General features: G+C 42.9%; 1 protein-coding gene and 2 long non-coding RNA genes across 6 annotated transcripts in view; 1 reads left to right on the top strand and 2 right to left on the bottom strand.

The window, feature by feature from the left end:
- The window catches only part of LOC143374505 (uncharacterized), a 55,740-nt gene extending 41,061 nt beyond the window's left edge, over nucleotides 1-14,679 (bottom strand). Inside the window, exons 1-2 of one of the 3 annotated variants that reach the window (XR_013086675.1) lie at nucleotides 14,631-14,679; nucleotides 14,344-14,506 (exon numbers count right to left, since the gene is read on the bottom strand). This is a non-coding gene — a long non-coding RNA (uncharacterized LOC143374505). Of the gene's footprint in view, nucleotides 1-14,080; nucleotides 14,507-14,630 lie in introns of those variants that run through there. The other 2 variants (XR_013086673.1, XR_013086674.1) reach the window with 2 other exon arrangements.
- The window catches only part of LOC143374420 (farnesol dehydrogenase), a 100,674-nt gene that overhangs the window by 58,581 nt on the left and 18,332 nt on the right, over nucleotides 1-23,761 (top strand). The window lies entirely within an intron of this gene.
- Nucleotides 16,387-20,854, bottom strand: LOC143374514 (uncharacterized). The gene is made up of 3 exons (XR_013086676.1): nucleotides 20,800-20,854; nucleotides 17,572-17,912; nucleotides 16,387-16,934 (listed from the first exon to the last, which is right to left on the bottom strand). It is a non-coding gene; the product is annotated as an uncharacterized LOC143374514 (long non-coding RNA).

Below are 23,761 nucleotides of genomic sequence, written 5' to 3'. Positions count from 1 at the left end.
GAAGAAGTTGAAGGAAATACACCCCTCTTTAGTTAAAATGTCCTTTCCAACATTTTTTAATACTTTAAGATACGTAGATAAACTTCAACTGCACACGTCTTTTAGCTTTGACATAAAGCTAGTAAACCTAGAAATAGTCTAATGTATTTAAATTAACTGCAACCTCCTCATTATAAGGGTCGCGTCAGTTTTAAACTTGCCCTTAAAATTAAACACCCTCTATCTCGATTATATAATCTTCTCCGCGAAGATTAGAGCCTTACCACCCTAAATTCCACGCCCCATAGAACCGTGCACCGTGGATACAGCAAGAGACTGTAATATAAAGCGTCACACACGATCGAAAGAAGAAAATACCGCCAAAAACAGAGTAACTAAATTCTGACACCGTTCCATGACCACGCTTCGCTCGACATCCTCCCTGCCCGCCTACAAAACACAGACACACGCGGAACCAAAGAATGGTAGGTACCATAGACGCGACAACGATATTGAAAATATCTGGCTGAATTGGAAATCCATATCTAGCCGGGTGGAGGGAGAGACAGAGAGGATGTTTCGTTGATATTCTGGTATCAGTATGTCCTCGTGAGCGGCGGTTGATCTCGCGAGACCAGCGCGGTCCGATCAGGGGAACGGAGGCGGACAGGGCTATTGGAAATGGATTCTGTCTCTTTTTACCTTCGCCTTACGTCTAATAACCAACTTCTCCATAATGCATAAGGCAAAAATGCTGAAGTTTTCCCCTATTGTCGCGCGGGACAGTTCCTGCGCGAGCCAGTAGCCAGGCGTGTTGGTGAATACGGGGTGTCCCGTTAATAATCGAGGAATTCCAACGTGTCTGATAAGTTATTTTCAACTAAACTCAATAGTTGTATGTTTCTTGTATTCAGTGTGTTGTAATGATCGAGCTAGGGGTTGTTCAATTTTAAAACTTTAGGAGCAAGTTAAGAGTTGACCCGACCCTTATTTTCTTTAGCTTCTTTCCCTATTTAGAAGTGTACAAATATTGGTAATTTTTATAAGAAGTAGATAAATAAAATTATCAAAAAATATATGTGACAAAAAAGTACAATTAACATTTTTGTGAAATAAATGTATATTTTTCAGTAATTACAGTGTTTAGGGGACCCACTTCATCAGGGCCTACAGGCAAGCTGACACCCTGACCAGTCTGTCACTGTTTGTGCTCTATATTTCGTGGTCATCTATAACCATAACCTGTGCACAGTGCATCAACGTTTCTAAATATGGAATACGCTGATATTCACATACAGTTTTTGCAATGGCGCCAGTAGAATTACTGCGATTGAATATTAGTGACTACATCCACAACACAGAATTTCTCATAATTCTCTGTTGCACAGCGTACGCAGGATTTTAACCAAACCTGATCCACCTCCATCAGCGAACATGAAATAATACACTGACTAACACAGATATCGAGACGTGCTACCGTTCATTCCCTTCGTGAAGTTCCACCTACTCGCAACGACAGTGACAGTAGCTACAACTTTAATTACTGTACAAGTCTTTCCTGAAACTCCATAGGAAACGATAGGGCACGGTTCTCAGTATTGATTCACACCGAACCTGGCCTGAGACACTCGAACCCTTTGCGTCCATCAACAGTACACCTGATGCCAACAGAGTGCATCTCCCTCATCTCCTTTTGTAACAATATCCCCTCTACGTATCACTTCAAACCACAAATCATCAGCTGCAATATCAGAAATTCGTAGTATAAACGCCTCCACTTCGAGCAGCGAAAGCTGAAGTAGCTGGGAAATATTAAACTTTCCATCCCCTTCAATTTTACTCCAGAGAACTATGATTCCAGCAACTCGGTCCTCGAAAGCCTCAAATACCTCAACGCTCATCTCCAAAGAGATACCTCAAGTCCAACGGTATACACGATCCCCCGATTCAGAATGGCCAGCCGAAAGTGCTCATAAAATTGCGTCACTTATCTCGCGGAGCACCCTGTAGACTGGCAGCGAACGTTCACGTACGCGCCGCCATCGGGCCCCATCGTCCACCAGGGAACGGAGGTCCTCCATACCCCTTCAGGATTACGCTCTTTCGCGGCAATTTACATGGAAACGTTCGCAGCGATTCGCGGCGGAGCTAAGCGCGACACGGTCCCCACGAACGGAGATTTCGTCGCTGTTCCCGCCGCAAAACCCGTAGCGAGCGGGCTGTCCGACGCCAGGGGCTTTCGGGGCGGCGCGGGGGGGTGGAAGTAGTGAAATTTCACGATTCGGCCGGGCGGAGGATGTGTCGGGAATGAAATTTCACGGTTCAACTGGCGCTCGTCGGTCCGTCTCGAAGGAGGAATAGAACGGAGCTGGAATCGTCGGACTCTTTCGTTAGTATCGCTCGGAGAATCGGAGGGTGGCGGACACCCCCGGCATAAACGTTATTCCATGAATGGAAATCTCGCGCGATTGCCGTCGGGATTTTCTTCACAGTGCTGGGGAGTATTGTTACCGCGCGAGGCCAGCCGTGCAGGATGCGTCGCGCTGAATTATTGTAATCTACGTTCGTGTTATTACTTCAACGGCGAAACGGTTTCGACGGGGGCGGTTGCAGAGTTGGGAATTTTTTCGAGTGAGCTTCTTCGGAGCTTTGGAAGCGACCCTGCGTTTCTTGACCGTCGGACGACGGAAGGTCTGACAGTGAGACGAGATACGGAACCGGGTCGTTTCTGACCCACGGTAAAATTTGTTTACCTACTTAGACATGAGAGAGTGAACTTTTTCAGAATTTTCATCTGAACACATTAAAGTACTTGCCAACACATATTTATGAAGTACGGACAAGTGTAGGATTTATTCGCAAAATTGCGGCATTTATTTAAAAAATATATAGATACTGCTGTACTAGTTATTATGTATCTTTACAATTTCCAATAATGATTGCATAGGATTTACAAATATATTGTAAATATTCGTCCATTATGAGTCCTCTATTAACGAAAGTGGAATACGAGTCATTTAGGCAAATTTTGCTGAGAATATCAGGACAACAGATATAGCCGTTTAAAATTTTCAAAAGAAAAGTCAGATCACCCACTATTCTTCTTTTGCGAAGTGAATCTATCTTGAGCTTATGCATTATTTAATTATAATCGTATACACACGATTAATTTATAAGTAATTCTTGTCTTGTTCCTTTGTGATTCGCGCTGGCAACAGGCTCACAAGCTTCACCTGATAGGAGACCCTATAATACTTTACTATCGTCAACTTCAGCCAATAGTCCCTCGATATGTTCAGATATTCGCAACCCAAGGTTTCTTTACCATCAACTGTCTGAAATATAGATTCATGTAATAACGCTTCTGCGACAAAACTTCGCAGAGATTAATCCCTCAAGGAGGGCAAAGGGTGCTGCAGAAGTCATTAAAAGAAGCACAAGATGTTCTAATTTGTGACCGTCCCTTTGCGAGTGGTACCACGCGCAAACTTCGCCTTGAACCTTCCGTTCCCTCGACGTCCCGGTCTCATTGTTAACTATTCCTATTCGTTTGCTCTTAAAACGTCAACCATTCAGATCCCGTAAACGAAGGTCCCTCTTTCCTTGCCCTCGCCGCCCTTCGCGTTCCGTCGAACGAAGCCGCCCCGCTTCGTCTAGTTCGCGCTCGAAATGTTTCTTATTTCATCTTCGCCCCTTATCAGGCCTCTATCGCTCTCTGCCCTATCGCCAAACGGCTCTCTCGTTCGTGTACACACTATCCATTTTCTCCCTCTCAAGCTGTCTGCCTCCTTCTCTGTCTTACCCTCCAGCCTCCCCTTCATTCCTCCCCCGCTCCTCCAGATTTGATTCATCCCTTTTTCCCTTCTGCGCGCCTTCCTCGACCTTCTGCGTCGAAGTTAACGAGCACTATTGAGCGTAGCAACGACGCATGTAATTACATCGGCCAGCAATTGGATAAGCGCCTTATGGCTTAGGATAATACGCTTACACCGCGAGAATTCGGCGACGCTTATGGTCCGCTGCGTGCCATAGAAATTATATCGCTGCGGCTTCCCTAAACAGATGGTCATCCGTGACTCCGGCCACCGATGTTACGAATATCACAACGCTACAACGTGTTCGCCTGGCGCCCCTACCATAGTGCACCGCGACTCAATTAATGGGGCGAAGCTGGAGATTCACTAGAATTCGTAGGAGTAATTATTGAAGTTCAGCGCAGAGTTGTATTTAGCAGGTCGTGTCTTAATAACTCTCCATTCGTCGAAATATGTAGATTTACCTATAGAAACTGTTGCCATTAAATTTTTTACACCCCCTTTGCGCAGGGGGCGCCGGCCAAACGCGCGAAGCTGACCGTGTAACTCGTTAAACAATAAATATCCCGCGACGTGAGCAATTCTGCAGCAGCAAAACGCCGCAAATTATTGAAAAAGTATCACGCAGCAATGCTGGCGAGTTGACAGCTCATTATTCTTGATACGGAATCGACGAGTTATCGCGGAACGCGTCACGGGGCCCTCGAGTAAGGGGGAGCGTTAAATCAGCCACGGAAGTTTGTTGACAGTGTTACGCGACTCGTTACACCAATACCCCGGGCGATTCTTAAGAACGTAAATTTCCAGGGGACGCTCGGCGCCGCTGCCTTCATAACGCGCCGCCCCCACGAACAAACGATTAATTTCGCGGCAGCTAGTTGCTGGCAACTTCGCGAATTCCGAGTTACGACCGTGCGCGGGAACTTCCTTCACCGTTTGTCACGGCACGTTGTACGCGCTGTACAACGTCGCCTCACGAGCAACATTGCTACCCGCTGCTCGTTCACTTGCACCTTCTCCCGTGCTTCGCCAGAAACACGGCCGTTTACGCGTTTGATTCGAGCACCGGCTGAAACTTCAGCTTTCGAGCGAACTTTCTGTTTGACTTCCACGTCGATTTTTGAGAGACGCAAAGTGGCGTGCAGGATTGCCAGACAGGGTTTGTGAAATTCTTCGGTCTTTCTGCCTTCTGTATTAGAGTGTGGTTTTAATTAACGGGCCCTCCTAGTGCGACGGTTGGAAAGAACTGAATTTTTCGGAAAATTAAGAAAGAAACAAGTATTGGAAAAAAATTGTAAATAAAAATATGCATTTATAGCGGAATAGAAGCATAGCGAAAAGAACATTATCTTTCCGGATTCGAAAATGGATATTTTTACTTACAAATTTTTTTTATAGTCTTAGAAGGTGACAGAATAAAGCTACAAACTTGCAATACATGTTTGTTTTTTTAATTCCTGATAAATAATTTTTTTTCTCTGCTCTCATACTAGGAAGATCCTTTAATAGCAAACAAACAGTTTCCATGTCTCCGTGAAAGGAAATTGTAAATATCCACGAGGAAGTAGGTACTCTACTAATAAATTAATAAAGAAACAGTTACTTGAAGGTGTGATCTTGTTGATGTTGCGCAGGCTATGTATGTTCAGGTTGGAAGTTGGAATCATTCCCATCGCGCAGTGTGTTTAAACTCTTAATGGAACTTTTGCTTATCTTTAATTTGATGTTTCACTTATCTTTAATTGGCTGTTTTACAAAGTGGTTGCTTGTTATCTACGCTTAAATTAACAGAGGCGTGATTAACGGTGTCGCTGTTCCCTACTATGCGATGGTCTGCAGAGTGGCCATTTCTAACACAAATTCCTGAGATTCTTAGACACCAGGTTACGTATCTAATGAATCAACTGGTTAAAAACCACGTACCTGTACACCTGCTACACGACTGTCCACAAACACCAGAGTTTTTAATGTGTCGGAGAAAGGTACAGTAGCGGAAAAAACGTTACCACTTTTTCGATCCACTCTACCTCTATTATTTTATAACTTCAACTCAAAACTGTAGCATGTGCCCAATATACATATTCCGATAGAGAATTGAAAACTGTATAAAAGCCAGTTGAAGTTAAATCTATTTAACTGATAAACAAAATCCCTACATACCATTACACGCGACAACACAACACCCTTTTAAAGCTATTAAAAAGTTACTACTTTTGAAAAGTAATAAAAAATCTGACATTTCGTGAGGGCACCTTCTGTTTTTCGGACGGCCTAAAAGAATACCAAAAGTGGTAACTCCTTTGTCGGACCCAAAAATGCGTTACCAAGTTCAATGTCATAAATTCTTTTTCGTTAGCTACATAAATTCAATTTTAACTGGGTTTTATACAGCTTTCAATTACGCATCAGAATATGTATATTAAACGCATACCACAGTTCCAAGTTGATATTAAAAAATAACAAAAATAAAGCAAATAGAAAAACTGGTAAGTACTTAGTCCGCCAGTGTACCTATGTGAGAATCTTAATAGATTCACAGGCTTACGTTGCGCCACAACACGCGTTATGATTCCAATCTTGCAACACCATACACGTTGCGACATGTACACAAATTCAAATCGAATCACAGAATACATCATAAGTGAAAGCAGTATCTCCCTTTGGTATTAGAGTATCCACGAACCGAACAAATTAATTACACAACCGGCGCGTATTACAAATAGCCAATAAACGTGTAAGTAACGCAGCGTTTAAAGGGTCGTCCGTTGAGTTATGGCCTCTGCTAGTCCCCTGGCCACCGTCCCGATCGAACGAGACATGCGGAATAAACGTTTGGCTACGTGACTCCTTACTTTCGCGCGCTGAAATCGAGCCACGTAATTAGAGAAAGCCGGCGGCTCCAGTGTCGCGCGCTCTATTGCGCAACTAATTTATTCAGGCGTTTGGAAATTGGGCATCGAGGAGAATCCCAGACGCGTCAGGTCCGTCCCGTTCCATGTGTGCCCCGAATGCAGTCTGGGAAGGTCGTGCTGCGAGCACGCGTCACGACTGCGAGCGGCGTCACCAGCGCCGTTGCGAGACGTCTCGATCCTTTCGACGTCAAACGCGCGGTTGCGTCAACAGAAAATTACGCCGACACTGCCACGCGATCCCGTCCCCTCGAACCACGAATTACAAGGTAGCTGCTTATTTCTGGGAAGCGAGATTTTGGGCGGCGAGAAGAGGGAATTGTGCAAAGGGAAACTGTTTCATTATGATAGGTTGAGAAGAAGGATTGCTTCCCCTATTTGCTGTTGGTTTGATGCGCAGTGGTTTGGAACTGTGAGCGCAGCCTTGATGAGATAATGGCACATGTGAAAGGAGGTAATCGGTGAATTAATCTGTTCGCTAACAGGTTTCTTTTAGACGTCTGCGATGTAATCTAACTTCCAATCTCACCATCCGTGTAATTTTAAAATTCTACAGTTCCAGCTGGAGCGACTATAGATAAGGAATGCACACGCGATGCACAGCAATACGTTCGTATTTATTCTACTAGACATTATCTAGTTTCTATGTGATGTCTGTGTCCACGCAGAGAGAAACCAGGACCTGCAGCAATCTTGATTCCTTTGCAAATTTTATCGAAACGCATTATTTCCATTTTCCCCAGGTACCTTCCATTCGCCCACTGCTCCTCCTTTTTACGAACTTCTTACTATACATGCAAAACGGAGAACAATGGAGAGGGTTATGCAAATGAGGCTTCCAGGGTGGCGGGATTAGAAGCGAGCCGATTTGAAATAGTTCGTTAAAGACCGCCTAATAGAAATGAATGCAAATCGACGGGAATACCGTAGAATTCGACGAAGAAACCCCAGGAAAATATCGTCATCCCCTTCCCTTCCCCTTTTAACCACTCCTAACTACCAGCCAATAAAAATTCAACCCTCCGACGAAAACGATCGCGCTTATGCTCGAAGCAGTTGAAGGAATTAACCGCGGAATTATACAGGAGCCGTCATTCCGGCCAAAAATTCTCTGTAACATGGCGGAGCAGTTCCCAACGTCCGTTGGAAATTTCAACCGCCATTGCCGAGTTACACGAGTTTCCCCCGCAAACATGCAAATTTCCCCGAAATTCCGTGCCCCGGCGCAACTCGCCCAACGTCCTGTCCGCAGGAAAATCCGCGACGTATAATTCGCGAAATGCAACGGAGCGATAAATAACAACGACCCCTTCCGAAAACTCCCGGCGGATGGGGTTTCGACGAGCGTCGAGGGTCGTTCTTCCGTTTCTTCCCTCGCCGCGAAATGGCGCGGTTTGACCGTGGCGAAAGAAGCCCCTCGGCAAGAACGTGCTTCACGGGAATGCGTTTCTTCGACGGCAGCCACGTCGGATCCGCTTCGACCTGCCGCGGCGCGGGCAACGTAAGAACGCGGAATGCCATCGCGGCTTCCCGGGTCCTTGGATTTTAAGCCGTCCTACCGCGTTACCGTTATCGTCCTCTGACCGGAACGGGTCCCGACGTTCATCCACCCCATCTCCTCCGCCACATTACGTCCCTTCGGCGCTTTTTCCCGCGCGTCGGAGTCAGGGAGAGAATAAACAGTGCCAGGTATCGATCGAGAAGTGCTTCGACTGGATGTTGTCACAAGGTTGTATCGCTGGAAGAAGGGAGAGGGCTGGAGAGGCGGGGGCGAGGGGAGAAGGGAGGATGTGGGAGCGAGACAACGAGAGGAAAATGGAAACGCGGCTGGGAGGGAGGACGAGGGGCAGGCTCGGCAAGACGAGCACGTTTTCCGGTGAACCAGACCTTTTCCTCGAAGGCACGATCGCGCCGGGGCAACTTTCCTCCCCCGTGGTCCCAATCCCCTTTAGCTTCCGCGTCGAACGAACCGTGTACAAGCGGTGCCCGTTACGGCGGTATATAAGTTTCGAGGTTTACGTCGGTTCATGTTGGATTAAGTTCAACCCCGGCGACGTATCGACGCGGCCACTTTCACCCGCCACTTTCCTCGCCGTGGATATAATTTTCGCGGACGTTACCGGCGCACAGTGGGGTATTCGCACCGAAAAGCCGGACATGACGAGTTTAAAATTTGCTCAAACTTTAAATTCGCATGACTTCGTCAAGATTCATCCAAAATGAATCAAGCAGAAAACATTTTAAAGTTTGCGCTGTCTACTTTTTGATTCTTTTAATTAGTTTCATCGTAATGGTATCTAAAAAGTAAAAATGGCTTTAAAGTGGAGTATATCGCGTTGTCAAAATTTCTCGATATCTGTTAAGTTTACGGGCTGCAAACAATGGTCCTTGCAAGTTTTATCTGTACGTTATCTGATTGCGTAATATGATCGTTTGTCTTTAATATAAGTCAAACTTAATTGCAGAAAGATGTTTTTTAACAAAGATATAGGCATTTAAAAGAACTAATGCATAATAGTAACTAATTAAATAGATACTAACTAATATGGACAAAAAATAATTAAATACATAATAAATAAGTAATTAAATAAGTCATAAATAATATACGAACCCCAATCCTAGCAAAATTTATAACAGTCAAAACTTCAATCGTCACAAACTGACAGATTGATTCGCTATAGCTTGACAAGAAATAGGCAGCAGCAGACGTATACCGGTCAATTTTATTTTGTCGAGATCTAGAAATTGCTGCCAGCTTCCACACCTCCCTATAAAACTTGGCCTGCATTTGATAACGAATTCTATTAAACGAGTCACCCATTCCCACTAACATAATCCATTCGACGATCGTCGCACGTCACCGGCAGCGAATCCAAAATGATACCGCTCCACGAAAAACTTTGCGGACGAACCCAGTCAGTCGCCCAGTGCTATCGGGGCAGTTGGCGAGCGAGGTCGCCGGATTAGTTGGCAAGCGTGCGGGGTTCGATCAAGCAATCCGGGTAGAAATAGGCGAAGAGTAACAATGAATTTCAAGAAGGGAGAGGTCACTTTTATTACACAAGGACCAGCCACGTATCGTGAAGATTTCGGCCATGGAGCAGCTTTATTCGACCGAGGCTGACACTGATGCTTGATCAGGTCTGGATCCAGTCAATGTTTGCTCTACTTTACCGCTACTTCGTTCGACATGATTAGATCCGGTCCTGTTTTACCAGTCGTAAAAAGAATTCTCCATTTCACCGCAACTTTGCTCGCTTCTTTCGTCTCTGACCACCTTCCAGCCATGCCCTGGAAACGGGAACTGAACTCGCGGCACAGAGCAAGCTATTAGAGATTTTATCGCGACCCCTCGAGAGCATTTAATGCCGAGAGGAGGATAGCATCGTTGCGATAAAGTTTCGCTTTCAATTCGATTTCGAAAACTTGAATATTAAATCTGACTCCCAGGCAAGTTCCATTCGGCCGATAAATTTCGCTTCTTTCCACCCCGCCGTCCTTGGCGCCCCTGATAGCGTCAAATCCGTCGTTCTTACAATGGCTGCAAGTAAAACTATCATTAATCTGACCACCCCCTTCACCTTGCATTTGTCCTCTATCCCGCTTCCGCGGGGCTCCAGCGGCGGACATTAATTATCGGAAAAAGGTCGCGCAAGAACCTGAGGCCCTCGACCATATCGCGGCGCGATACGCACCCGGGGAACTCCGATCTGGCCGTGTAAAAAGGCGCATAGACGATTTTTCCGTGGTCACGCGCGAAAAAGCCGCCCCGCTCTTGCACCGTTCGCTTTCCTTTCTTCTGGCACGTCCCCGATTCGTGCTCGGTGACACGAAACCCACGATAGTTGATATTTGTTTCTTGGAATACCAGCGAGCTCGCGTCGTTGGATATTGACGATAATGTCCTGAATCCTATTTCGTTGATCAGAGAATTCGATACCGGAGAATAATGTGTTCCGATGCTTCAGAGTTTTACCGTCTCAAGTGCAGAAGATTTTCCTAAATATTTTTCCTTTCGTGAGATGCTTCATGAAAAATTTCGAATATAAAGTTGCTGCGAATTGCTGTATCGAGTTATTACGGTTTAAATATGTAGTAAAATTTCAGATAATCTATTTAGTCATATCGAAATTAAATCTCCTTCTTAGTAATTGTGGACTGACTTTTCATTTAAGGGGTGATGCTCAGTCAGCTGGCCGAAAAAAGGGTGGTCTTTGGAAATTTTTTACTCAAAAGCTTTACCACATTTCTCAAAAAATCTTGTTTCCTTTTAAGGATTGCATCTAGTACCGTGCATCGTAATTTTTTTATTTAAAAATATTTATCAATAACTAAGTTATTATCCATCACTCTTAGGCTCTCTAAAAAAGGCTTCTGCGGTGACCACTGCTGCTCGAAAGTCGATCGTCTAAAATAAAAAATTCAAAAAAATTTACTTATTATATTATATTATTTAGTATTTGAACGAAGAATTTCTCGAAATATTGATTTGGGAAAAAATGGCTGATGTTTAAAGTAAAATTTTCAATTTTTATCATAAATCGTGCCTGATTTTCGTCAATTAAAAGAAAACTAAGCATCGGATAAAAAAAATCCTTCGTTCAAATACTAGATAATATAATAAATAAATTCCTTTAAATTTTTTATTTTAAATAATCGACTTTCGAGCAGCAGTGGTCACCGCAGAAGCCTTTTTTAGAGAACCGTCGAGTGATGGATAATAACTTATTGATAAATATTTGTAAATAAAAAAAATTACGATGCACGGTACTAGATGCAATGCTTAAAAGGAAAAAAGTTTTTTTGAGAAATGTGTTATAGCTTTTGAGTAAAAAATTTCCAAAGACCACCCTTTTCTCGGCCTCCTGACTGAACATGACCCCTTAATATCCCATTGCATGGAAACTGTCATGGCTTCGGTGAAGAATTTATTTTCCCAAATTGCCCTAATTTCCCAATATCTACCATTGAATCTAATTCTGTTGGTAGCGTTCATAGTACAGTCAAGGAAGATAAAAAACAGATGCACAGATAATTCTCAGAAAAGTATCAAAGGACATCTTCCTGAGTGGTCACCTCAAGACACAGCTTCAACTAGACGCAGTCTTCAAGGTGACGTCCTCCTACGCACCAACACCCTTAGAGTCCAGCCTGAAGGGCTTCCGTAAAATCGCCACCCTCGCAGGTCAAAGGATGCATCCCTTTATTGGCACAGGTTCTACTCGCTAGCGTATTGTCGACATCCGCGTGGAAAGTGGCCATGCTCGAGCGGCATTCAGCTCTTAAATTATTACTCAGTTACCGGGGTTTTATTGCGCCGATAATAAAAGCTGGCGATATCGCGACACCGCCCTCCCCCCCTGGCCCTTCGCTGCCAGAGGGCAGTGTGTATGTGACGTTTCGTTATAGCTGCGAAATATGGCCGTTACTTATACTACGGTCCAAGCGCGTCGCCTGGCATCGGGCGTCTTTAGCGCTCGCTTTCAGCCACGCGGATTTTCGCAGCGCCGCGACCTCCGGCGAGGGGTCAGGGTGGTTAACGTTGCCCTCGTCCCCTGGAGTTTCGCGTAACATCGCGTCGCAAGGCCGTTACCAGCCCTTTTTATGCGACGGAGTGACGGATATACGATTGGTACAACGACGAGTCGCGCTCCTTTGGTCCTAACTGAATCCTTTCGCGGAGTCTATCGTCGACGAGGCCATTTCACGACTGTTTATGGGCTGGCGAACTTCCGGGGAACAACTTTTGTCCTCGCGTCGGGGCAGAATGGAGGTTCTTTGGCCGAGTGAGGGTGATGGGAAGATTATTGATAGGATGTATCAAAACGTGGAGAGGGAAGATTTTAATAACGATTCTCCGCTGCAAGAACGTTACAGTTTAGGGTTAGACACTGTTAGATCTGATGAATTAAGGGCTATCCGATTTTACATACTGGGTACTTTTCCAATAAGGTAAAATTCATTGCTCATCCTGTTGATTTCAATGTGCGGGGTGTTTAGAGAATTTCAAATCTATCGAAAATTGTTTGGGACTTTCAGTAACGCTTTCGCGACAGAAAAGTGATCCGTCGCTGCTCCTTTGATCGACTCCCTCTTATAATAAAGTAATATTACTGTAGACTAAGTATTGTGAACAGATGAATGAACGAAACGCAATGGAACAATAAACGACACCCGTCATCGTTTAGTCATCGTCGGTTGAAATATGTTTGACTGGAGTTTACAGAAAAGACATCAAAGCTGATCAGACATTATTCTTTGGAAGTGGATTTATTTACTTTTTTTATCACCGTTCAGGGTTCATAAACATAGCAGCTTTTTAGTTACATACCTACGTTCATCGAATGAAAAACGCGAAATTGCTGACGCCTCATTCGTATTAGGAAAATAGAAACTGCAGCAAGTAAAACTAGTAAGATATTTATCGCTATTTTATGATTCCCTTCATTTGCAAATTCATAGTGATAATTATTGTTGTGGGAGGAGTTCGTGCTGACGCTGAAAACTTCTTGCCACTTCAGTACCCGATTACATATTGTCCCTACCTAGAGCAGTGTAGGACGACTCTTAAGACTATTTCAATTATTATGCATACGATTGTGCATACACACCTTACTCCTGAAACAGAAATGTGTTTCATGCAATTTATAGATATATAATTTTCTCTCTTAATGGGACTAGGCAGTCAGAAACTCGATTTTTTTTGTTGCACTTTTTTAAAGTACCACCCTTCCCGAGTAAAATGCCGTTTGGTTTATGTTGAAATTCGCAAAATTAAGGATTTTACAGCCGAAAAGGTCGAGCGCGGCATAAACCGTTTCTGCGCGCACGCAGATAGACTAAGTAATTCCTCTTTCGAAACTCTAAACGCGTTTTCCTCGGAATCATATTTCCTCTTCGTTTTACAGTGATTGCGAAAAAGCAGAGGTACAAATTGATTTGAAAAAAAATTCACATATGCGAAACATGTCTAGTTACGACGTGAACCTAAGCATAAATCTGTGAAAACTCCTACTTTGGCAAACAAAAAATAAAATGGCTCTTCTCCCTGGCGAAAAATCACATTTCTTTAAAATTTGCCGTTTTATAACCGCTATACTTATAATTTTTATTATTTTTTTAATAGGCCCTTAAATCGACTAATTAGAGGTACTCAAATAGAAATTGGCAAATTTCCTTTGAAGTCCGCGTTTATCAGACAGAGTGACTCTAGTCGGATTCATCGTAAACGTGAGACTCGATTATTATCAAAGATATTGTCTATTGTCTATTGTCTCAACAACAAAATCGATTTCTACGCGAAGATAAGATATCTATTTCCTATTAATCGCGATAAATATATCGCTCTTTTCTCGCGATAAATATATCGTCTTTTCTCTGGCGTAGTCAAGTCAGTACAGAAATAAAAGCAAACGGAGGAAATGTTTCTCATATTTCTTTGCATCTTATGTTACACGGCGCTCTGTATTCTAAGTCGTACAGCTAGAGAAAAGGCTTGAAACAATGATAAGTCTTTCAGCAAAACATTAAACCTCATCATCCAGACATTGCAGTAAGCTCTACAAGAATTTTTTTATAGTCCTTACGTAAACAAGTGCACAAATAGCCTCACATAAATTACACTCTTCGCTACGACTTACGATTTCTCTTCTTCTCCAATTTGGGGTCGTCGTGGTGTTCTAGCTGCTCGAACTTCGTAATGTCTTGTACGCTTGAAGAAGAGGCTTCATTGATCGAGACGTTGGCTGGTGGAACGTGAATTCTCATGTCATTGCTCTGCTGTGGATAAACAGGTGCAGATGGCTGATTAAAAATTAAAAGTTCGGTTACTGACATCCAACATGCGGCGTGTTACACTCTTTATTATTCATCGTTGTAATTTCCTCCGTGACATCTGCGTACAAGGAGGTGGTGCAAGCTTACTCACAGCATCTTTCGCCTGGGACTGCATAATTCACAATCGAACTCGTAATTACCGCAGAAGTTTGTAGTAGCAGAACTACCGAAGCAATGTTGTTCAATGTGCACTCGCCAAATGTCGCGACTGATATAAACTGTGTGCGATAAAGCATTAGAGTGAAGAGGGTGCCATGTGACTTCATTTTTGCGGCTTATCGATGCGGTAGAAGTAATCTTCGGTCGCTGAGTGCCTTACCGATTCTTGTGTGTTGAAACCAGGGATTGAAATGATTTTAAAAACAACTGCTGCGGTTGTTACATGTATAAAGGTTCTTCGCGAAACGGTTACGAAGCAGCATTACTTATTCTAAATAACTGTTATAAACTTATAAGCGCGAAATTGATATCATAACTGTTTTCAATCCCTGGGCTAGAAAGTGTTTTACGTTGTTACCGGTGCAGGATATCAAATATTCTGTTGTTTCCAACTGTTTACTTTTCTTCGCGTTTCGTGTAATGCTCTCGCTACATCACATCGAACATTGTTGATCCAGTTCTTCCATATCACTCGTTTCATGGAGGCTATTAATTACCTCGTTTCACATTTGATTTACGAATCGTAAGATAAACAATAAAACACATACCAATTATCGAAACGACCCCTGTTCAAACCCATCACGCTGTATCGCTAATTATAATCGTATGACGTTAAGTTTCTTGCCTAAAAACGTCCACAGGCATTGAATTTGCGTTCTCCCCGGTAATTAACCCTCTAGTGCATACGCCTGGCACCTGTTTAATCCAGGGGTTGGGAATTATCATTTGCCAGCCTTAATAGCAGTGCCACAGCGCACATATTGGTCTAAGAAACATGTCGATCTGACGTTTCGATTTGAAAGAAATCTAGTTTGAAGTGCATTTTTGAGCTACGCATGCTGCGAAGAATATTATTATTATTATTATTATTATAATTATTATTTCCTCCAAATTGAAAACAGGCATCGGATTCGGTTTTTTCATCCCCAAATTAGACTAGTTTAATTTTGTCAACTGAATTAAAAATCTATGCACCAGAGGGTTAAGCGAGAGAACTGATTCCGTTTTTCCGGTTTCTGCGTCAGCGCAACACTATAAGTAGTGATCACTAGTTTCGAGGGTTGGCAGGTGAACTAGCATCGGGGCATTGTTGGGTGGCAGAAAACTAGATCTCTCGTATGCTCATTTTATCTCCAACCCCTCTCATAATTCCAACTACGAATCCCATTGTTGCATGCTATATCTAACAATTATTTGGAATCCTAATAGTATAAGAGATAGGTAGTCTATTGCCTTTAATCAATTAGAATCGATGCCTCCGCTGCACGATATAAATTTCGATCCCGTGGTTCGCTGTCGAACCCGGATGAAACGCGCAAACGGCCCCATCCTCGAATTTTCCATAATATCGTATTACCCTATTTACATTTCGCATATTCGTTTTGCTCGGTGGAACGGATCGCTTCCTACGATGAAGTTTTTAATCTCCGAAATCCCGATGCGCGCCATTTTCTGATTAGACAATAGGCAGAGCTCTTAAGCTGCAAAGGGCCTCACATGATACTTTAATCTCATCAGGCAATTATTTTATTATTTTATTGTTGTTAGGTGGATATAAAGAAATTAATTTTTTGGGGGGTTATTTTTAAGGCGAGACTTTAATCTCATGAGACAACTATTTCATTATTCTATTAGTTTCCAATTATTTTGTCATTAGTTTCATGAAACTAGACACTCGTGAGACAAGTTTCATGATTTATTTTCAAAAATCTTAGCTCTCCGTTTTAACTGCTCCGCGGTCCTTTGCGATTGAACCGTATCGACAGCGAGCAGTTAGGCTTACTCGCTATTTCTGGAACTGTAATATCCATACATCTTTTGAACATCTGTTCGGGGGAAGTATTTAGCATTTTGACCTTGTTTAGAGAATTTATATATGAAATGGAACGAAGTAATGTAAATTTAAAGAACTCTTGCTATATGAATGTCTTTCTCGAGGCTTCTCAATATTCCAAGGCTCATCTCGAAGACTTACTATACGGTGAAGTTACGCAAAAATAAAGAATCAAATATATTGGATATCGTTGGAATTGCACGAGGTGATTGAATAACGGGTAGATTTTTCGGAGCAGCGTCTTTAATGGACTGTTTGCCAAGCGTGTCGTACATCATTGCGCAGCTATATCACGCGGGTGCTTGTTAAATGTAGCGGTACAAATTCGAAATCGATGCCATTACGTACTCTGCAACTGCACCTTGTTCTTCGGCGAGTACTCCACGCTGAGAAATAACTTCTCTAAACCTAAAGAACTTGCAAATTTTTTGGGAAAAGGGAACTTATCATATCATCATATCATCATATCATCATATCATCATATCATCATATCATCATATCATCATATCATCATATCATCATATCATCATATCATCATATCATCATATCATCATATCATCATATCATCATGTCATCATGTCATCATGTCATCATGTCATCATGTCATCATGTCATCACATCATCACGTCATCACGTCATCACGTCATCACATCATCACATCATCACATCATCACATCATCACATCATCATATCATCATATCATCACATCATCATATCATCACATCATCACATTATCACATCGTCACATCGTCACATCATCATATCGTCACATCGTCATATCGTCATATCATCACATCGTCACATCGTCATATCGTCATATCATCATATCATCATATCATCATATCATCATATCATCATATCATCATATCATCATATCATCATATCATCATATCATCATATCATCATATCATCATATCATATTATCATATTATCATATTTTTAAAAATTCATTTGTGGTCCAGTATTTTTCACTTTGTAAGAGAGGTATTCAGGTTTTCAATTTGTGGGGTGATTATCTTATATTAGACGAATATTAGACGAAATCGAGTATATACACAACAGGCAGTTTCATTTGTCCACTAGCTGCTTTGTACAAAACACCAAAGTTTTTACAATTAGATACAAATGTCAAAAGCCAGGGTGGTTCGTGGGGAAACATTCTGCCACTCGCGGTATAGTCTGTGACGTCGTGCCCACTGGTTTTGTTGGCAGTTTCCCGAAGCTTCCAATCGTTGAGGGTTTCGTTCACTGCTGACGTTGCTACTTTGCGGAAGATCCTCGCCACCTTCGGATTCGTTATGACCAGGTATATCACAAAAGCAATCACACCTGTGACAGCTGCAGCGACGATTATTACGTGCAGCTTAGGAAATCAATTATCTGAAAACAGGCGATCAAACGATAAGAAATTCCTGCTGAAATTGTTCAGCGTTTCTTGTAATCTAAAAAGCTTGATATAATTCACCTTGAAGGAGACAGCGCGGCTATTAGATTATAAATGCTTGAACTGCTCAACGGGGAGTCGAAGTAGATAATTTCTAATCATATCAAAAACGCGGAGTGTAATATTGTGGTCTCTGGACTTATAGATTTCGTTATAAAGATGTTTTACAATTCAGATTCAAAGGGTACTGGACAAACGCCTCTGGACTATGTACACGTAGGCGTTGATAACAAAGATACTTCTGCTCTATCGAAGCAGCCAAGTCGCCAGTCGCAGAGGGGAGGTAGCACGCGATACTTCGCGAGGGGTGGTCCTCGCAACTTTATGGATCAGCCGGAGCCAAGCGGTGTCGGTGATTCTCGATCGGGAATTGGGAGGGAAGAGGGTTACTAACGCGGTTGCATCTCGTTGCCAAAAAGTTGGCGCGCAAGCTGGGAAGCAGAGACCGAGGGAGAAGGACGGAGGGCGCGCGAAAGTGGCGGGTGCGAGGGAGACAGAGGGTGACGCGGGAGATACAGAGGAGCCGGGGGTGGGTCGGGGAAAAATGGGTCGGCGCCGGACTTTAATCAATGGTTTCGGCGCCGACCAGGCGTCGGGACGCGTTTCTGTAAAAAAAAAATGCGCCAGTGGCCTGTATGACGATGGAAATTCGAATTGTCGTTCGGTTGAACGGCGTTACCGCCTTGGTCGGTGGCTCGCGTCGCACCGGATATGCGTGCACCTCGGTGAACCATTGTGTGTACTGTTTTTCCTCTCGATCCCCCTCCTCTCTGCCCTTGCGTGTCACTTTTTTTCCACTTCGTTTTTTTTTTGTATTCACCGTGAAAGCGGGAGCAGAGGGGCGAGTCAGCGCGGCAGAAAAAAAAAGATTAGTGGGACGTCGTGTCAACGATGTCACCGCGGTCGAATCAAACTTCGCTTCCGTGGGCGCGAAAAAACGCGGTCGATTGGGCCCCGAGTTTTTGTTTACGAGAATTCGTGAAACCCGCTCCCGAGCATCCCGACGATCGGCGGCGGACCGCGAGTTCAGGGGGACCCCGAACAAACGTGCCGGTGGAATTTCATTTCGCTTTTATCGTATCGTCGCATCTTACGAGATTTATATGGCAAACTTCCGCCTTCGCAATCCTGCTTTAATCGCTATCTGGTTTGGATTCGCTGCCTTTTTTTCGCGCGCTCGATTAGATATAATTATGCTGATTTACTGGGGCCTGGGATGATAAGCCGAACTGGAAGAAATTGTTGTGACTACAATCTAAGAAAAATCACACGTCGATGAAATTTAACACTAGAAGTATCGACGTATACGTATTTCTACAGGAGGGGTCGAAATGACTTGTATTTGGAAAGAACAGTCAGTATCTGATGACTCATTTTTGCTTCCGTTACTTACTTGATTGTGGATATTCTCTATCACGGTCTAATAAATCACTTTCATCGCAGCCAGTGTCAGAACAGTTTTCGTCCAAATTATTTATTATTTCCAGTAATTCCACCCTTCGCGAATGTCTTTCTATAATTCCTAGGTGATTTTGTGGATAAATTTTTTTTACAGATCACGATCGAACGTAGAATTCCGAATTTCAATTTTTTCGATTTTTTTGCATAAATAAGCGAAGGACATGGAAAAGGTAAAAGAAGAATGCAACAACCGAGCAAACATCACACACAATTATCGTTTGGCATTTTTTATATGTACAATATATATGTACTGAAATGTATTTATTTTTCTAAAAAAAAAGTATGTCAACTATACGAAAATATTATGAGAAACTTTTGAAATCAAAAGTTTACCTGCGTCCGTTAGGAATCAAAATTACCCATCTCGGTATATGTAGGTATGCAACATATAAATATTATTAAAAAAAAACAAGCAAAGATGCAAACTATTTTACAGACTTTATCATTTATATATTTCAATAAAAGTCGCCAAAAAATTGAGAAAATAAGATGTAAGTACTGAGAATGAGTAATGATCATAAGAAATGACAAAAGAAATCATTTTGACCCCTTGGTAGATCTAGTGTTAACGGGGGACAGGTGATTTAACCCGGCAACCGTCGCCTATCTACCCTTTCGCACACAGCAAAGATTTCCCCGTTAAATATGTGACCGAGACACAGGAGAGAAAAAAGAACTGTTTCGAATAAAATACTTTTACACGCCCTAAGTTGACAATCGAGCGCATTGAAAGACTGTTAGTTGTGAAACGTGGTAGGTCGTAAATATCTTCCGTTCCGTTGCAACGTTGCAACGGTGCCCGTTCATTTTCAGCAGGACGTATTTGACGATAATTTATACAGTAGGTAAACGTAACTGGTTGAGCAGTCGCAGAGGTAACACAGATAAAACGATCCGCGTTCGCACGATGTCTAGCGCAGCGTGAGATAAGCATCAGGGAAGCTAAATGTGATTAGTACAACAAGGCGATAGGATCTTCCTGCCGTGCTTCTTGGCAACGAGATTTATTGTACCGTGAAATTAATATAAATGGTGGTTCGCAAGGTCGGCGGAAGATATTTGCGAGGTTTTGGGGGTCACTGCGAGTCAACACGTTGACCCTATAATTTAGCATTAATGTCACGTTTTATAATTACACAGGGCCGAGGTTCAACGCGCAAGGCAACGGCGCAACGTGCACGCGCATGTATGCAAAGGCGTAGGACACGTGCACTCGACTTGCATGTGCACGCGAGTTGCTACTTGCTAGGGGATTCCCGACACGTCGATCTTACGAATCGAAGTCGCAATGAGATCGAGAACACCTCCTTATTCCTGGAAACGTTCTTACTACAATTACATCACTGATTCGTGCATATTTACGCTAACATTGGCGGCGCCACAGTTGCATTCTTCGTTTCTATCAGCTTGTACGCTTAGGGGCAAAACCGGGCACGCGGGTCAGACCGGGTGGCATTGTTTTTCTAAGACAAGTGCTGCGGTGTACACCCAACGTATGGTGGACCTCACGACGGTATGGGATCAATCGCAGCGCAAAGACCGACGTATTTTTTCGTCCAGTGAAGTTTAAAAATTTCGAGTTGAAAAGTTCCAGTGTTGCGTTGGTGAATTGCCTTTTTTATAGCACTTGGATTTAATGAATCTATTACGGTAAGTACTGCATTGTATTCGGTAGTCTTTACACAGTATTTTTACGTTTTACCCGGCTCTTTATCGCATGTTGAAGTGTAAATATTTAATGTTTAGTAAATAACCTAAATTGGGGCAAAACCGGGTATTTGACTATGGGGCAAAATCGGGTATTCATACTTTCTATGTATGGCGTAAATGCCTTGTAGAAGCTGATTTCTAATCTTTAAAGCATCCAATAATAATCTGGATTATATGTATAGATCGCGGATGGGCTCGTGAGATTTGCACAAATATTGAGGAGGGCGACGAGACCTTTATTTGTGATTTTTTGCACTAGATAAATTAAAATAAATTTATGTACAAATTAATATTTCGTAAAATATCTTTCTTTATGGTTTCTAAAATAATAGTAATAATGGTTTTATAATTACATCATATTTTATGCGTTTTTTAATAGGTACCCGATATTACCCACACCTATAGTGTAAAACCGGGTACTTGCATATTTCCGAGAAAACTTATTTTCCTGTATGCCAAATAGTTTTTTTTCAAATAAGAATTCTCATTCTCTGATTCTGTAAGGTCCAATTAAGATTTCTAGCTATGTCCAAAGTTAATTTCGCCGTCTGACTTTATGCTAGCAGGAAAAATACATTAGACACCCGGTTATGCCCCACTTTCCCCTAAAGATTAAGAGTTCAATCAGAAGTGCAGTGGTCGCAGGGCCCGCTCTTCTAGCTCTCCCGTCATTCTGGGCAAAAATAATTTTTACTGCCCTTTATATTTAATTTTAAAGTTTCATACTAAATTCAAACATGTATTACCTACTTTTTTACCGCGTTTTCAAGAAGCGTTACTTTTTTATTTGTTCTTACTGATTCTAATTCTCTTTTTCTACCATCTTCGCCGCTCTGGACAGGTGCCCTGCTTGCACCTCCCTAGGTCGGGCCCTAAGTGCTCGTCTAACTACAATAGAATTTGCAAGTGGATCCCGTACGAAATAGTCGGGTACTAAATGTACTGAGGCGGTGCGACGGGCTTTGAAGATTTTGAATATCATAAAATAGCACACGATTTACACGTTCGCGTGTAGGTCAAGTGGATCACATTAGATCATCGAAATTAAGCAATACCTACTGCACACAGTCAGTGGCCACGTGGATCAAATCGATAGTTTAGAGTCCACTTAACTCCACGAGTTCCCAGCTGACGAGCAATCGACGCTGGTCAATGCCAGCTAACATCAACAAACAGGAATCTTTTTCCTACGAAATCACGTCACTGGCCTCCTGGTCCTCCCGCCCAGTCTGACATCCTTTGTCCATGGCTAAATGAAAGTCTCGCACTGACCTTCTACGTTCTCACGAGGACCCCCTCATCTCGTACCGCCTCGAGGCGGGCCGTCTTGGCGGGAGCTTCGAGTTAGCACGAGGAGCTACGCCGTTCTACTTTCGAAACTTCAAACTGGAGCGTCTCGCCAGAGAATGCACGCGCGTGGGCTGCGGTCGCGTCCGCGCGCGAGTAACTTGCACAGGCGTAGAGGACGTGTTTACCACGCGGCGACGTCATTGATCGACGGGTGGATAGAATTTCCTCGGGTAGATTAACGAGGAAGAGGAAGAAGAGTGAAATGTAATCGCGAAAGGCACTTGAGAAACAGCTGCAATAACGGCGGGCCAGCGCAACACGCGCAATGAAAATGAGCTGGTAAGACGATCACTCAAGGTCGCACGCATGCGTGACGCAGGATCGACGTTGGATCGACTCTACGCCGCACAGTGGTGCCTTTTCCCGAAAAGCTGGCCAAAGTCAATTTCTGAAGTGAATAGCAGCTTGTTGGTAGTATGGCACATTTAATATATATATGTATATCAGTGCAACAAATGCCGCTTGAAATTTTGGAATATAGCGGTCTGTTAATGAGATATAGGCCATCAAAGTTGACGAAATTTCGTGCTTCTTAGATGGCTTGAAAACGCTAGCATGTTTAACGTATCAGGCAAAGCTCATTTTTAAAAAATTCATATGTATTTAATTAATTTAAAAAATGTTTTAAAATTAAGATCGCCATACTAAATTCGACATTTTGATTATAGAATTTTAGGCGAACATCGGAAAATTATCACAATTTCCGCAAAAAAATAATTTAAAAACAAGGTTCATGCCAATGCTATTAGGTCTTCGATATCGAAATTTGCATTTCGGACAAGGTATTTGTCACCAGCGACGCGAAGAACAATAGAATACCAATGTTCGTGCAGATCTATCAGTTTTTAAAATGCACAACCGCCATATTAGATTCGCCATTTTGTTTAAAAAAAAATTAAGTTCAGATTCGTAATCAGAGACCCGAAGAACCATAGGATACCAATTTTCGTGCAGATCTATCAATTTTAAAAATGCACAACCGCCATATTAGATTCGCCATTTTGTTTAAAAAAAAATTAAGTTCAGATTCGTAATCAGCGACCCCAAAAATCCCCGAGCAGCGATTTCTGACTAAATTCAAGTGCGTTTCGAGGGGTTTGCCACTTTTAGCAATTTGGGACCACTGTGCGCGGTGCCGCGTAATGGCAGCGAGGCTGACGTAATCGCTGGCGATGCCTGACGGACTACGAGCACGCGACGGCGACGAGGAGGCTCGTAACGTATGGGTACATAAATTTGAGCAGCGCGTGCCGCGGCACCGGAA

This window comes from Andrena cerasifolii, chromosome 1 (assembly GCF_050908995.1).
Source record: "Andrena cerasifolii isolate SP2316 chromosome 1, iyAndCera1_principal, whole genome shotgun sequence".
NCBI lineage: Eukaryota > Metazoa > Arthropoda > Insecta > Hymenoptera > Andrenidae > Andrena > Andrena cerasifolii.
Note: the sequence above shows the minus strand (reverse complement) of the source record. Positions and strands in the feature narration are given on the sequence as shown.